Genomic DNA, 13,896 nt, shown 5'->3' on the forward strand with positions numbered 1-13,896 from the left:
ATAATTAAATAGAAATTGATTTTTAGGACCTAATTGTGAAAGTTGTTGAAATTTAGGTTTTGTGTTGAAATTTTGAATGTCAAAGGCTGTAAAGTAGTTTATAATGTCTAGATAAAGTATTATTTGAGAAGAATTAGTTCTATTGATGAATAAATTGAGCAGGGACCAAATTATAAAAATTAAAAAGTTTAGGGGTAAAAGAGTAATTTTGAGAATTAAAGGGCATAAAGTATGAAATAGAGTAAAATTTTGATAAATGCTAATAATTTAATGATCTCATAATTATAGATCAAGAACTCGAAGCGAATCGTAGAAAGGAGAAATTGTAAGGATAGTCCCTAAATTTTTACGACTTTTGCAAATTAGCCCAGGTAAGTTCATATGGTTAAAGTTAATATTTTGTTACAAAAATTTCATAAATGCTATGGTATATTATTGCATATGAATGATATTAAATTATGATAATTGTGAAATAATGTTTGGGTAAAAGTACAAATTAGGTGGAATGACGGATTTGAGTACTTTCGTTCAGTGGTTAAGATAAATTGACGGAAAAGACCATGGTTGTACCATGGCAACATGTGATATGTGTTTTCCGTATAAGACCATAGATAGGCTATGGCATCGGTGTGATGTGATTATGTGCTTCTGTGTAAGTCTATATTTAGGATATGACATCAGTGTGATATGTGACCCGTGTAAGACCATGGCCGGGCTATGGCTATGTGACTATGTGCAAAACCATAGTTTTACTATGGCATTCTGAAAACGAAGTACTCAATTCCAAAATCATTCCCTAATTTGATTAAGAAAGGTAAATCATAAATGAGCTTAAAAGATTAAAATTAGTTATTAAGTGACATTAAATTCAATCAAGTGAACTTATCACTGAATTTGTGATTGACAGGAGAACTTAGTGAAATTTTATATTATATGATTTTTATAAAATGTTCGGTAAGATTTATTTTCTATGCTTATGAGCTTACTAAGGTTCTATAAGCTTACTTGTGTATGTTTATTGTTCTTGTAGTTTGACGTATATACATTCGAAGGATCGGATCTACATCGATGATCACACTATACAGATTTACTTCGGTAGATTTTGTTAAGCAATTTTTTGATTTATATGGCATGTATAGGGGTTGAAATGATAATGTAATAGAATGAATGATTATGTATGCAAAGTAAATTAAATCGGATAATTGTGTTAGATAATGAAATATACATACTTTGGTTTGAAATGGTTGTTTGGTTGGACTTAATTAGTATATATATAAATGTGATTTTGTGCAGGAATATAGTATGAAGGTGAGAAAAGTGGTCTTAAATGGCCTATTTTCGTTCACACGGACAAACACACGGGCGTGTGTCTAGGCCGTGTGTGACACACGGCCTGTTATATGGGCATATGTTAAGGCCGCGTGTCCCCTGCATCTTTAAAATGAGAAACAAAATGTCCAGGATTCAACACATGGCCTAGCACACGGGCGTGTGGCTTGGCCGTGTGGCACACATAGGCTCCAACATGGCCGTGTGATATGGCTGTGTGAAGTCTGCACCTAAATGAGAAATTTTAATTACCACACAGCCTAGCAACATGGGCATGTGCTCAGGCCGTGTGACTTAAGTTTCTTCATGGATGCAAGTTAGAGAGGTACATGCCCCAGAGACACGGCCATGTGGGCTACATGGCTACGTCATACGGGCGTTTGACCCCTTTTACATGAAAATTTTTCTAAGTTTTCTAAAAAGTTTTCGAAATTCTCGGTTTAGTCATGAATAATTTCCAATACATGTTTTGAGCCTCGAAGGCTCATAATAGTGACAATATGTATGTTTTTGGAAAGTTTTAAATTTGAGTGGAAATTATTGTCTCAATTTTGAATGTTTGCTTGTAAATAAGTCCGGCAACGCCTCGTACCCTATTCCGGTGTTGAATACAGGTAAGAGGTGTTACAATTTTGATATTGAATTGAATTAAAGTTGATGGAAATTGATTGAATTGGTATATATATTATGATTGTATTGATTATTTGAATTGAATTGAATTCATATGTATAAGTGATTATATATATAAAAAAAATTGATACTGGATATTGGTTTATTTTGAAATTTGAAATTAAACCCTATTAACTGTATCGAGTTGAGTCGAATATAGATGACATGCCATAGGATTGGAAGAGTTCAGGGATTTCTTCGACTTCGAGTCAATGAGGCACTGGGTGCCAATTTACTTTGGTTTAACCGATGAGACATTAGGTGTTAATTTACTACTTCGGATTTATTCGATGAGACACTGGGTGTCAATTTATTACTTCGAATTATACAATGAGGCACTGGGTGCCAAACTGGTGTGTTTGGTTGGATCTGTGTATCTGTCCGAGTCTGAGTCGTGTTAATATGGGTAAATGAATAATAAAATTTTATAATTGATATTGAAATGGCACGGTATGAGAAATGGAAGTGGAATAGTGAATTGAAAATAGAATGTGAAATATGTTGCAAATATATGGAATATACGAGTTATATACTCATGAAATGAATATGGAATGGATAATGCAATTGTATAATGAAATGTGAAATAAATTGTGAAAAGCTATTTATATAGTAAGTATGAGAATTGAGACATTTGTGAAACAAATAAAATATGATATGGTTGTTGTAAAAAAATTATATATTAATATGTGTTTATATTTCAATTGTATATTTGTAATTTCTTATACTTAAATATTCGGATTATAGAAATACCACTAAGTTTTTACTTAGCATACAGTTTTGTTTTCCATACACAGATTAGGTACAATGATTTTGAAGAGTTGTAATTGAGGTTGTGAGCATCTATCTCATCACATCTCTAAGTGCCAAAAGGGTATATTTCAAAATTTTGATTAGAATGGCATGTACTTAGGAAGACCAAATGTGTTCCAAGTAGTAGGGACTAAAATATAAGTTATAAAAATTTACTTTTTTTTAATGTTCAAATATATTAGTGATTAGCCAAAATCACTTTGGCACCAAATGTAATATTCCTATATCAGGTTCCTTGGGCCAAACCGGGTATAACGGTGTTACATTTAGCATTTACTATAATCTAGGTGTCATAATAATACACAGATTGATAGTTTAAGTACCACATTGGACATTTTACGAAAGTATAGGTATCAAATGATACACAAATTGATAATTCAGGTACCACATTGAATAGTTTTAAAGTATAAATACTACATTTGAGATTTTTAAAAGTACAAGTACCAAATAATAAACAAATTCATAGTTCATGTACCACATTTAACGTTTTCAAATTACATATATCACATTAAATATTTTATAAAAGTACATGTACCAAATGTTACATAACCCTTTTATTTATTATTTTTTTAAACAATGGTTGGACATCTTTATTGAAGCAATAAAGCAATGTTTTATAAATGGAAATAAAAATTAAAAAAATAAAAACCCTAAGACTTAAAAGGAAAACATCAAAAGGAAAATATAAGTTCCCGCCGCAGTTAAGCTTTCATTGTCTAAAAACTAGAACATATACTAAGAAACTAAAAAGCTCCCAAACTCACCTCTGTCCACATCTGTTGTTAGTTGTAGACTATGGCAGAAGCATCTGACAACAAACAAGCAGATGGTAAGTACCCTATTTGTTGAGATCCATTCCAATCCTTCATCTCCCGCCACCATCACCCTCAAGCCTGACCTATTCATCACATCACCTCTGTCAACACTTTTCGCCGTTTGTTTTCTTCAAAAAGATCACGAACGGGGCCCCCTTTGTTGACTAGTATCTTGTCAAAGAGAAGATCTATACGCATCAATCAGTTGTCTCGTGCAAACCAACATTTTCACATAGATACGTATAAAGCTCTTTTGATACCACACATCTCTCGTGATAAATGAATGATGAGAGACCCCGACTCCGGCAAGATCCACCACTATCTGTTCACCCCCAATTTGCCATTGTTCTTCTCCAAGACAATAGCATCTAATCTGTGTCCATTCCTAGATCCAGTAGCAACATCCTCACAATTTGAAGTCCATCTGATCCACCACGACGCTTACCGATAAGGCTTCTCCTATAACCGATCCCCCTATCGTCCAACGTTGCCTCTCGCCAGCTTGTTCCTTGCTCGATTTCCTCTTCCCTCTCGTCGGAATTGATATACCACTCGTCAACTTTCCCACCCTCTATGGACAGCACCGCCAAAACCACCACCATAACCACTCAACAAATTGTTGAACCACAGCTTTTCCCTCTTTCTCTTAAACGTTTGGATAACTGAAAAAACTAACTCAAATTATTATGTTACAGAAGCATACAAAATTGTGCATAAAAGCAAACAAAGACGTTGTAAGAAAACTTGTCCTTTCATGAACGAAACAAAAACGAAAAGAACTATAAGTAAACGGCGGTTAACGACACCGGTAAAGACTTTTTAAGCTTGTCTCTGCCACTTTTATTTTCTATTAAGAGCTTTATATATTGTTTCTATAAATAATAAATCAATTCAAATTTTAGAACAAACCTTAAAAAAAGGTTAAAAATCTCAAAACATTTTAAAGCCGTCAATTAGCCAAAAAGAAATTGAAAAATTAAAATTTGTCTGTCTTTTTTCACCACAGTTTCTCCTTCCCTTTCTCTCCTCCGTGAAGGAGCCCTAGATTTTCTCGGCCTATCTCGCTTTTTCCTTCGCTTTCTCGGGAAAAAATGGTAGTTACTCTTCTCCTGAACTCTTTTTTTACTTCACTATTTTTGAATTATTCAATCTTTTTCTTTCAATTTCTTTTGATATTTTTTAAATAATTTTTGATCTTACTAATTAGGTAAATTTTCATGAAATTAGATTCAATACTACTCCAATAAAGAGTTCTATTACGTCTTGTTTAGTTCGCTTGATCTATTTTAAATGTTCGATTTGATCTTCAGACTAACCGTTTGACTGGTTCGTGTTTTATTTTCAAGCATTGAATTTTTTTCTTTTAATTTCTTATTGCGGTTTGATCATTTCGCATTTTCTATTTACTTTATACATAAATTTTGCCCTATTCATATTTAAGACTACAAATATATGATAAAACTTAGAAAGATTAAGTATATTTATGTCTAACACATACTGTATTCGACTCTTACCTTCAAGTCCAAGTAATATTTATAAGGTTTGTTAAGCTAATGGGAAAATACATTTTGCTTATACTTCTAAACGATGTAATTCACTCTATTAAACAGATAAGATTACATTTTCATGTCAAAATATGATTTAGCTGTGTTACTTGGAGGCAATTGTCAGAGTATATTAAGTTGTTTCTAAGTTTCCTTTTTCATAGGAGAGTTTTTGGAGAGCCATATTCCATCTTTATCTAAGTATGTGTTTGATACGAGTTTCAAATGGTATTACTTCATGAAAAATGAAGAGTATGATAAATATAGTTTTACATTTCATTAAGGCTTAATTATAAAAATGGCCCTCAAACTATACCATTTTTCCCACTTTTTTTTCCTTAAAAGTGGTACCTAAATGTCAATTTCGTCTCATTGTACCCAAAAAGTCAGCGTCCAGTAAGAGTGTGCCATGTGGCATGTTTTTACTAGTTGATATTGTGTTTTTGGGTAGAATGAAACTAAATTGATAATTTAGGCATCACTTTTTGCAAAAAAATTAAGTACCCAAATAGAAAAAGAGATATAGTTTGATGGTTAATTTTGCTTTTAATTCTTCCGTTAATTGTGATATGTAAATATTGTCACTGGCTCATTCTTAGTGATTTGGAAGCTCTTTTATAATACTCGATCTTTGAGTAGTTTTCTGGCTAACTTTTAGTTGGTTTAGTTGATTTATAGAGATTTTTGTGCATGTTTTGCGGGCAAATGCAGCTTCAGGAATGGCCGTGCATGATAATTGCAAGCTGAAGTTGTTAGAATTGAAAGCTAAACGGACTTATCGCTTCATAGTTTTCAAGATTGAGGAAAAGCAGAAGAAAGTTATTGTGGAAAAGTTCGGCGAACCTACCAATAGCTATGAGCCTTTCACCACTAGCCTTCCGGTTGATGAGTGTCGATATGCAGTCTACGACTTTGATTTTGTGACTGATGAGAACTGCCAGAAGAGTAGAATTATCTTCATTGCCTGGAAACATGAAGTGTCAATGAAATTGTTATCTTTGTTAACTGTTCCGGTCATCAATTGCTCTTGCTCATCTATTTGTTTTATGTAATGAAGGTCTCCAGACACATTAAAAGTAAGAAGCAAGATGATTTATGCAAGCTCGAATGATTAGTTCAAAAGGGAGTTGGACGGCATCCAGGTAGAGTTGCAAGCTACTGATCCGACCGAGATGGGTCTTGATGTCACAAGGAGCCGTGCCACTTAAAATGTAATATGTATAGCAATTTGGAACTTGCTTTGATATTTGATTATTGTTCCTCAGTTTATACTCTTTAGTCCTGTGTTTAGATTTATTATATATGTGGGTTCATATTAGGGTCAGTGTTGTCAGCGAATACCTTCGTTCGATGTATTTATATTAGTGTAAAGTTGGTTAACTTTATTTGATTTTACAATCTTGAATAATATTTTGACAACTTGACCATCAGATTTAACAATATGACTTTTTTAGTTAGTATTTAGCTTTTAAATTATTTTTTCACTTTGGTATTTATTTTTCTTTTCTTTTTTAAAGTATTCTTTCACTATAATTTTTTTTTGGTGATAAAAAAGATACAAGGAAAAAGCTTAGACCCTCAAAAGAGGATCTTCAAACAATCTTAAGTCTATTCTTTTATTACGAACAGACTTAGCCAGACTATCAGCAATTATGTTTTCTTCTCAGGAAATATATTGAATTTTCCACTACTCCATCTTCCTTAAGATAAGGTGAATTTTCTGAACTAAGGCAGAGTTGGAGCTCTCCGAAGAATCATCCAAAATTGCATTAATAGCTTCAGTGCTATCAGTTTGAATTAAGATCTTCTCGAAACGCCTATCCAAAATAAGATTCAGCCCATCTAGAATTCCCGGAGAGCTCTACCTCCAAAACAGTGCATTTACCCAAATATTTAGCGAACCCAATGATCCACTCACCATTATGATCTCTCACACAACCACCATCAGCGGCAAAGTCTTCATCAAATCTGTTTCGCCAATTATGATATGAGAACTGTGAAGTGGACGAATACTGTTTCGCCCAGCTGTAAGAGATTTTAATAATTTCATCAACACTCCAAGTAATACCTTGGAAAATAAACAGGTTTTGGTTCTTCCAAATACGCCACATGGTAATCCTAAAGAGAAAAGGCCAATCTATTCCATCCAGAGAAGTAAGATGGCTCTGAAGATTACTCCTCATCCAATCGGAAAAAGATCTAAAATGGAAACCAGAAAGGTTTTGTTGCGGAATAAGCTTGTCCCAAATGAGTCTGGCAGCATTACAATCTCTGAGTATGTGCATAAAATCTTCATAATCATGACCACAAAAGCTACAGGCACTACTACTCCCAAAGCCACGCCTTACCCTCTTAGAGTTTATTCAGAGATGGTGCTTTAGAGCCAACCAAATGAAGAAGCGAATCCGATGTGGGCCATGGAACTTCCTAGGTATTTTCCAGATCTGATCTTTTACATTGAAAGTGTCTTCACGAACCTTATCGTAAACGCTTTTGAGGGAGAAGTAACCAGTCGAGGTAGCGCCCCAAATAATTCAGTCAGGACCTGACAAATGATGGGGTGGTGAAACGCTTATTATTTTGTTGATAATCTCCTCCAGAACCCAAGGCCTGAAAAGATCTATATTCTAAGAACTATCACCTGCAACCATACTATTAAGGGAACAATTAAGAGAGGGGTTAGCAGAATAAGGAATAAACTTAAATAGGGGGCCACAATTAGGAACCCAAGGATCCTGCCAGTACTTGATGCTGCTTCCATCTCCATCTGACCAGATTAAGTTTTCACGAATTAAGGGTCATACCTTAGAGATGGATCTCTATAAGAAGGAACACGTATTCCTTAATAAGTCATCAGGTAAACCACTAAGGACTCTGTATTTAGAACAAAGCACCTAAATCCAAAAGGTATTAATATTAGAAATGATGTTAAAACTAACCTTCATCATGAAAGAAGTATTATGGTCTTTCAACTGTCTGAGACCAAGATCTCCGTGAGGCTTGGGTTGGCACACCGAATCCCAACTAATCAAGGCCATCTTTAAGCTTCCATTATGTGTTCCTCAGACAAATTTCTGAACAATGCACTCGATCTCATTACAAATACCTTTAGAAACTATCATAGTCTATATAAAGTAACTAGGAATCAAGAGAAGAACATATTTTGCCAAAGTAACCCTTCCAGCTAAAGAAAGCTGACTGGCATCCCAACTAGATAATTTATTACGAACCCTTTCCACCACGAAATTCAGAGTACTATTAGTGACTTTGTCATGTAGAAGTGGAACTCCATAGTAATGTCCCAAATTAGTAACTTTTTGAAAACCAAAGAAATCATTAATATGTTTCCCCAAGTTATCATCAACATCTTTAGAGAAAAATATATTAGTCTTTTGTGAATTAATTCGATACCCCGAATAATTGTAGAACTCATCTAAAATACTTTTGATGACTTGAACTTGGTTTTCATCCGCATGGGTGAAAAGTATCAAGTCACTGGCAAAGAAAATGTAAGATAACGGTGGGCCACCACGGGACAGCCTAATAGAAGACCAATTGCCAACATCAATAGCCTTACGAATACTAAGACCCAACCACTCCATGCAAAGAATAAAGAAATAAGGAAATATAGGACATCCCTGATGAACGCCTCTAATTGGTCAAAATTTGTGGGTAGGGACACCATTCCACAAGACCTACATAGCAGACATAATAACATTATGTAAAAAAATAGGAATACCTGTAGCATGGAGCGATGCCTTAATGAAATCTCATCGTACTCGATCAAAGGCCTTTTTCAGGTCTATTTTGATGGCAATCCACTTCCTGTTATTCTACGTACCCCTCATCGAATGAATAACCTCTTGAGCAATGATGATGTTATCAGTGATATTCCGTCCTACAACAAAACCAATTTGCTCGGGAGCAAGGAGCCTCAGGAAAACCACTTTAAATCTATTGGCAATGATCTTCATGGCTAGCTTATAAAGGATAGAACATAAGCTAATTGGCCAGAACTGAGAGAACTCCACGGGGTTTTGGGTTTTAGGGATAAGCACAATTAGAGAATTAGTCAAGTCTGAATTAATGCTTTTTCCGTTGAAGACTTCTTTGACCAAAAGTGCATATTGAAGTGCCAACATGATCCCACTGACTCCGATGAAACAAGGCATGGAAACTGTCACTCATTGGAGCCTTTAAGGATGCTATATCAAAAAGAGCTGATTTAATTTCCTCATCCAATACTTGTCTATTAAGAAAATTAAAATATTCATCTTTAAGGCGCGAGAAAGCAACAGATGGAAAATCTTACCTAGGCCCAGGATGCTCGCCATATAGATTAGAGTAGAAATTAACCGCTCCAAGCCTCAATTGATCATCATCCATTATCCACTCTCCCAAGCCATTTTTCAAAGCAATAATTCTATTTTATTTGCGTTTTCTAAGCGTTCGTGAGTTAAAGAATTTTGTGTTACGGTCTCCCAAAACCAACCAATCACATTGTGCTTTTTGCATCCAAAGGATTTCTTCATGGTGAAGTACATTCTCCAATTCCTCCCTCACATCCATATCTACTTGCTTAAGAAACATCGAGTTAGTTTTATCTCGATACGCTCTAGTTTATGAGTCAAGAGCTTTTTACGAGCGGAAATATGACCATAAACCTCTTTATTCCAAATCTTAACCTGGCCAGTGAACTTAAAATGCAGGGACAACATGCTTACAAACATCCTTTAATTCTCTTTAACAAAATTTGAAAAATATGAATATTCAATCCAACCAGCTAAAAATCTGAATGGACGTCCTTTCAATGAAGGAACCTTGGGTAAAAGAGATAATTTAAGAGGTCTGTGATCAGATTTGAGCCGAGGTAAGTGAGTAACCAATGAGTTCAGAAAATTTGCGTTCCAAGCAATATTGCAAATGGTTCTGTCCAATCGCTCAACAATCCCCCCTCTTTGCCAAGTGAACTGAGACCCTTAAAAACCTAAATCTTGAAGTTGGCTGGAATCCATTAAATTACCAAAGAAATGACACATTTTGCTTAAAACACGTCTGCCATTTTTCTCACTAGGTGAGAGGATGGCATTAAAGTCATCAATCGCCACCCACGGGATTTCTTTCATAGGAATAAAGCTTTGTAAAGCCTCCCATAAATGCCTCCTCTTCTGACTATTAGGATTGCCATACATGAAGGAGACTAAAAAAGGCTGCCGAAGGGAGCTATCAGAAACTTTGGCTAAAACAAATTGGGGGTGACTTTGGAGCACCTCTATGTTAACTGAATCCTTCCACCCAATCCGAATACCTCCTAAAAAACCGACCGCTTTCACATGATGAGAATTATTAAAGTCAAGCTTGGCAATAACCAAATATGTTTTCTCACCACTGACCCTAGTTTCTAGGAGACTGATCAAATCTGGTCTATGCTCCCGATTGTATTCTTGGAAGACTCTAACAAATTTAAAACTCGCACAACCCTGAAAATTCCAAGAAAATATAGTAAAATTCATAAAAATTAAAAATGAGAAAAAGAACTAACCTCATGGGGGCTATCAGTAACTCAAACACTGCCAGCTTTAACTTTAGATTTATCTGAAGAAATTCCAGCTTGCACATTAATGAGCTCTGCCATAGAACCCATAGCTTTAGGGAGAGAGACTCGTTAACTACTGGCACGTTTAAATTTCCCTCAACGTCCACGAATAGATTTAATTAAATATTTTATACTATGACCATTTCCTTTCCTGTTTTCGACAACATATCCTTTAGGAATATTTGGAGAGTTTACACGCACCTTTGATTTAGATTTAATATCTAATTTCTCTTGAAAAGTAACAGTCGTATGTTTTTTAGGATCAAGTGCATTCGAAATGGGACCAATTTTAGCCTCTTCGAATGTGGGATTGACATGAAGAGAGGTGGCCAAATCTTTGGGAGAAGAAATAAAAGCTGTTAGGTCTTTATTCACAAAGCCTGCTACAGCCTCCAAATCCAAACTGCTTACATTTGATGTCTGGCCCAAATTCTGGTGTGGTCTAAAGCATTCCAACGGAGACCCTGCTTCTTTATGTAGAAGGCCCAGAGCTGGATTAAGCCCAATACTAGCAGATGCCAGAACATGACCACTATGCATAGGGTCTAACACCAAATTGGACCCAGCACTGTCAGGCATCTGATCAGCAACACATGTTAAAACATAGGCTTCCGCTCCCAGGACCTGTCTTGCGCCATTTCTTTCTAGGGGCCTAGAGTTTTGGCGAGGCCGAAAATCACCAACAAGGTCCAACAAACTTTTTCCCCTATTTTCTTCAGCCATCGGTCTAGACCCTAGCCCCATGCTTTTGCCTTTTAATTTTTTAATAATATACCCTAGTGAAAACCTAGCCACTCCAATATTTTTAGAAGACGCCTCCAAATCCGGTATTAAGGGCTTAAAATCCATGGAATATAATGTTTCAAATCTGGGACATCCCAAGTTTCTTTCCATAATTTTGCTTTTTACCAACGAAATGGATCTTATTTGCACCTTGACTTGTGCTCAACCATCATCCAAGGGCCGAAGGCATCACCCACCGCCGACAGCGCAACCCCCGTCCTCGCCGGAGCAGTTTCAGTTCTCAAAGAGCCCGTGGGGTCTCCCTCTCCTTCATGACCGCTTCAACTTGTTAAAGAAGAAGGGCAAAAATTCTTAAAGTGCCCATATTTACCATACAAGAAACATACCTCGAGTAAGGGCTCGAATTCCACTTGTTGCAGTCGTCCATTAACAAGAACTTGAGAGGTAAGGGGTTTTTCTAAGTCTACAAAAATAGCCATTCTGGTGAATTGCCCTCTTTCTTTGTTATCAGTTTTGATGTCGAGTTTAACAACTTCTCCGACCAAGCTACTGATCTCCTCTAAGATCTTCTTTTGGTACAAGAATCCCGACAAACCTAGAAAGCGGATCCAAGCCAACACACCGTAGGGAAAGGGTCTTGAAGGGTAAAAATCCACAGTCCACAGTTGAACTGTGAGATAGTGCCCAAACACTGTCCAAGGGTCCAGAGGCTGGTAATTCGATTAAACAGAGCACCATAACCCATATTGCACCCAATCAACTTGACCGCCACAGTGAGTTCCATTCTTTTGATCAGAATTTTATTGGTACGATCTGAGAAATCAATGGTAGGTATACCATTGAGATTGGATCTACAAATATCACCCTCAACGAATTTTAAATCGATATTAGCGTCGCCATCTAAAGAGTTCGAAACCGAACCACCCAAAAGTTTGTCTTTCCATGAAACTCTGCTTGCTGGGGATGAGTCAACCGCCATGTTTGCCAAGGAGTTGTTATTTCTATCTTTAAATCAGAGCTTTTTGGTAGTAGAGTCTTCCCCTATTCCAATCTGGTCATGCCCTATTCCAATCTGGTCATGGGACAGAGATTCACTGTAAATTTTAATCCAAAAGTTAATGTTATTTTTCATGTCATCAATGATGAAATTGTTGACTATGACTGTTTGTTGAGTAAATGTTGATTGGTGGTGATGTTGACTATTGGTCGGTCCGTTGTCTAAATTGATAGGTGAATTTTCAATTTAATTTTCTTTTTGATGAATTACAAGTTAAAATTCGAACAACAAATACGACTAGCGCGACTCAAATCCAGGCACACTTGAGGCGGTGAATAATTTAATTTTTTGTATTTTTTATTTATAAAACAAGGTACATCCATATTTTAGAAAAATAAATAGTTTTGAATAAATTATCATTTTAACAAGTGGCATTGTTGTTTGATTTGACACAAGCTTTTATCTATAATCACTCAATCATGAAATCGAAATAAAAACATGATTAAATGTATATTCTCTTAAAGATTACAAAAATAATAGTACAATTGTTTTAAAACTCAAATGGCTTTAGTTGAATTATTCTTAGTCATTATATTTTTAAATTTGAATTTCAGTATTAATGCAAACGACAATTGTTGAATCTATTAACTGATTTTTGTGAGTAATATATAGAAATAATAAATTAACATAGCATTACACATTCAATAATATGTTCAACGCATCAAATTTTGAAAACAACATAACTTCATTTAATGAATTAAAATAGTTACCAGTTAGTCAAGACTAAAGTTTTTAAATTCTAAAAGTACAAAGATGGAAAATTACCAAATTAAAGTACATAAGCTAAATTCATAACTTATGCAAAGTATAGGGCCTGATAGCACAATTTAACCTAAAATTTATCACTCAACCAAACCTTAAATTTAGAAAATTCTATATAAAAATTCTTCAAAATAAAATCTCAAAAATATTTTTTGAAGATTTAACACATATGAAAAATAAAGAAAATTATAATTCAAGAGATTCCAATAACAGATTAAGAAATAGAATAAACCACAAAAAAAATAGATAATTATATGCTTCCTTAGTGTTTGGCCCCCATTTATTTTGTGTTTTCCTTGCTTTTTTTTTAACATTATAAGACAATGGTCAAATTTTAGTTTTGATCCCTATATTGTGTTGAAACTTGAGATGTAATCTATATACTTTATTTTTTTTATACATAATTTAGTCCATTTACTTTTATAATGTTATCATTTAGTCTGAAGAGTTAATATTGTAAACTATTTCAATCAAAATGTTGACGTCAAGTTTTTTAAGAACAATATTCCAACAACAAAAATTATCTACAATCCAACTAGCTAAGGATATTTCGTATGGGAGGAATATTGA

The 13,896-nt window shown here is 34.9% G+C and overlaps 1 pseudogene; it reads left to right on the forward strand.

Annotated features, from left to right (window-relative positions):
- The first annotated feature begins 5,865 nt into the window (after nucleotides 1–5,865).
- LOC108459896 (actin-depolymerizing factor 2-like) lies at nucleotides 5,866–6,375 on the forward strand (annotated as a pseudogene).
- The last annotated feature ends 7,521 nt before the right edge of the window (nucleotides 6,376–13,896 follow it).

This window comes from Gossypium arboreum, chromosome 4 (genome assembly GCF_025698485.1).
Source record: "Gossypium arboreum isolate Shixiya-1 chromosome 4, ASM2569848v2, whole genome shotgun sequence".
NCBI classification, from domain to species: Eukaryota; Viridiplantae; Streptophyta; class Magnoliopsida; order Malvales; family Malvaceae; genus Gossypium; species Gossypium arboreum.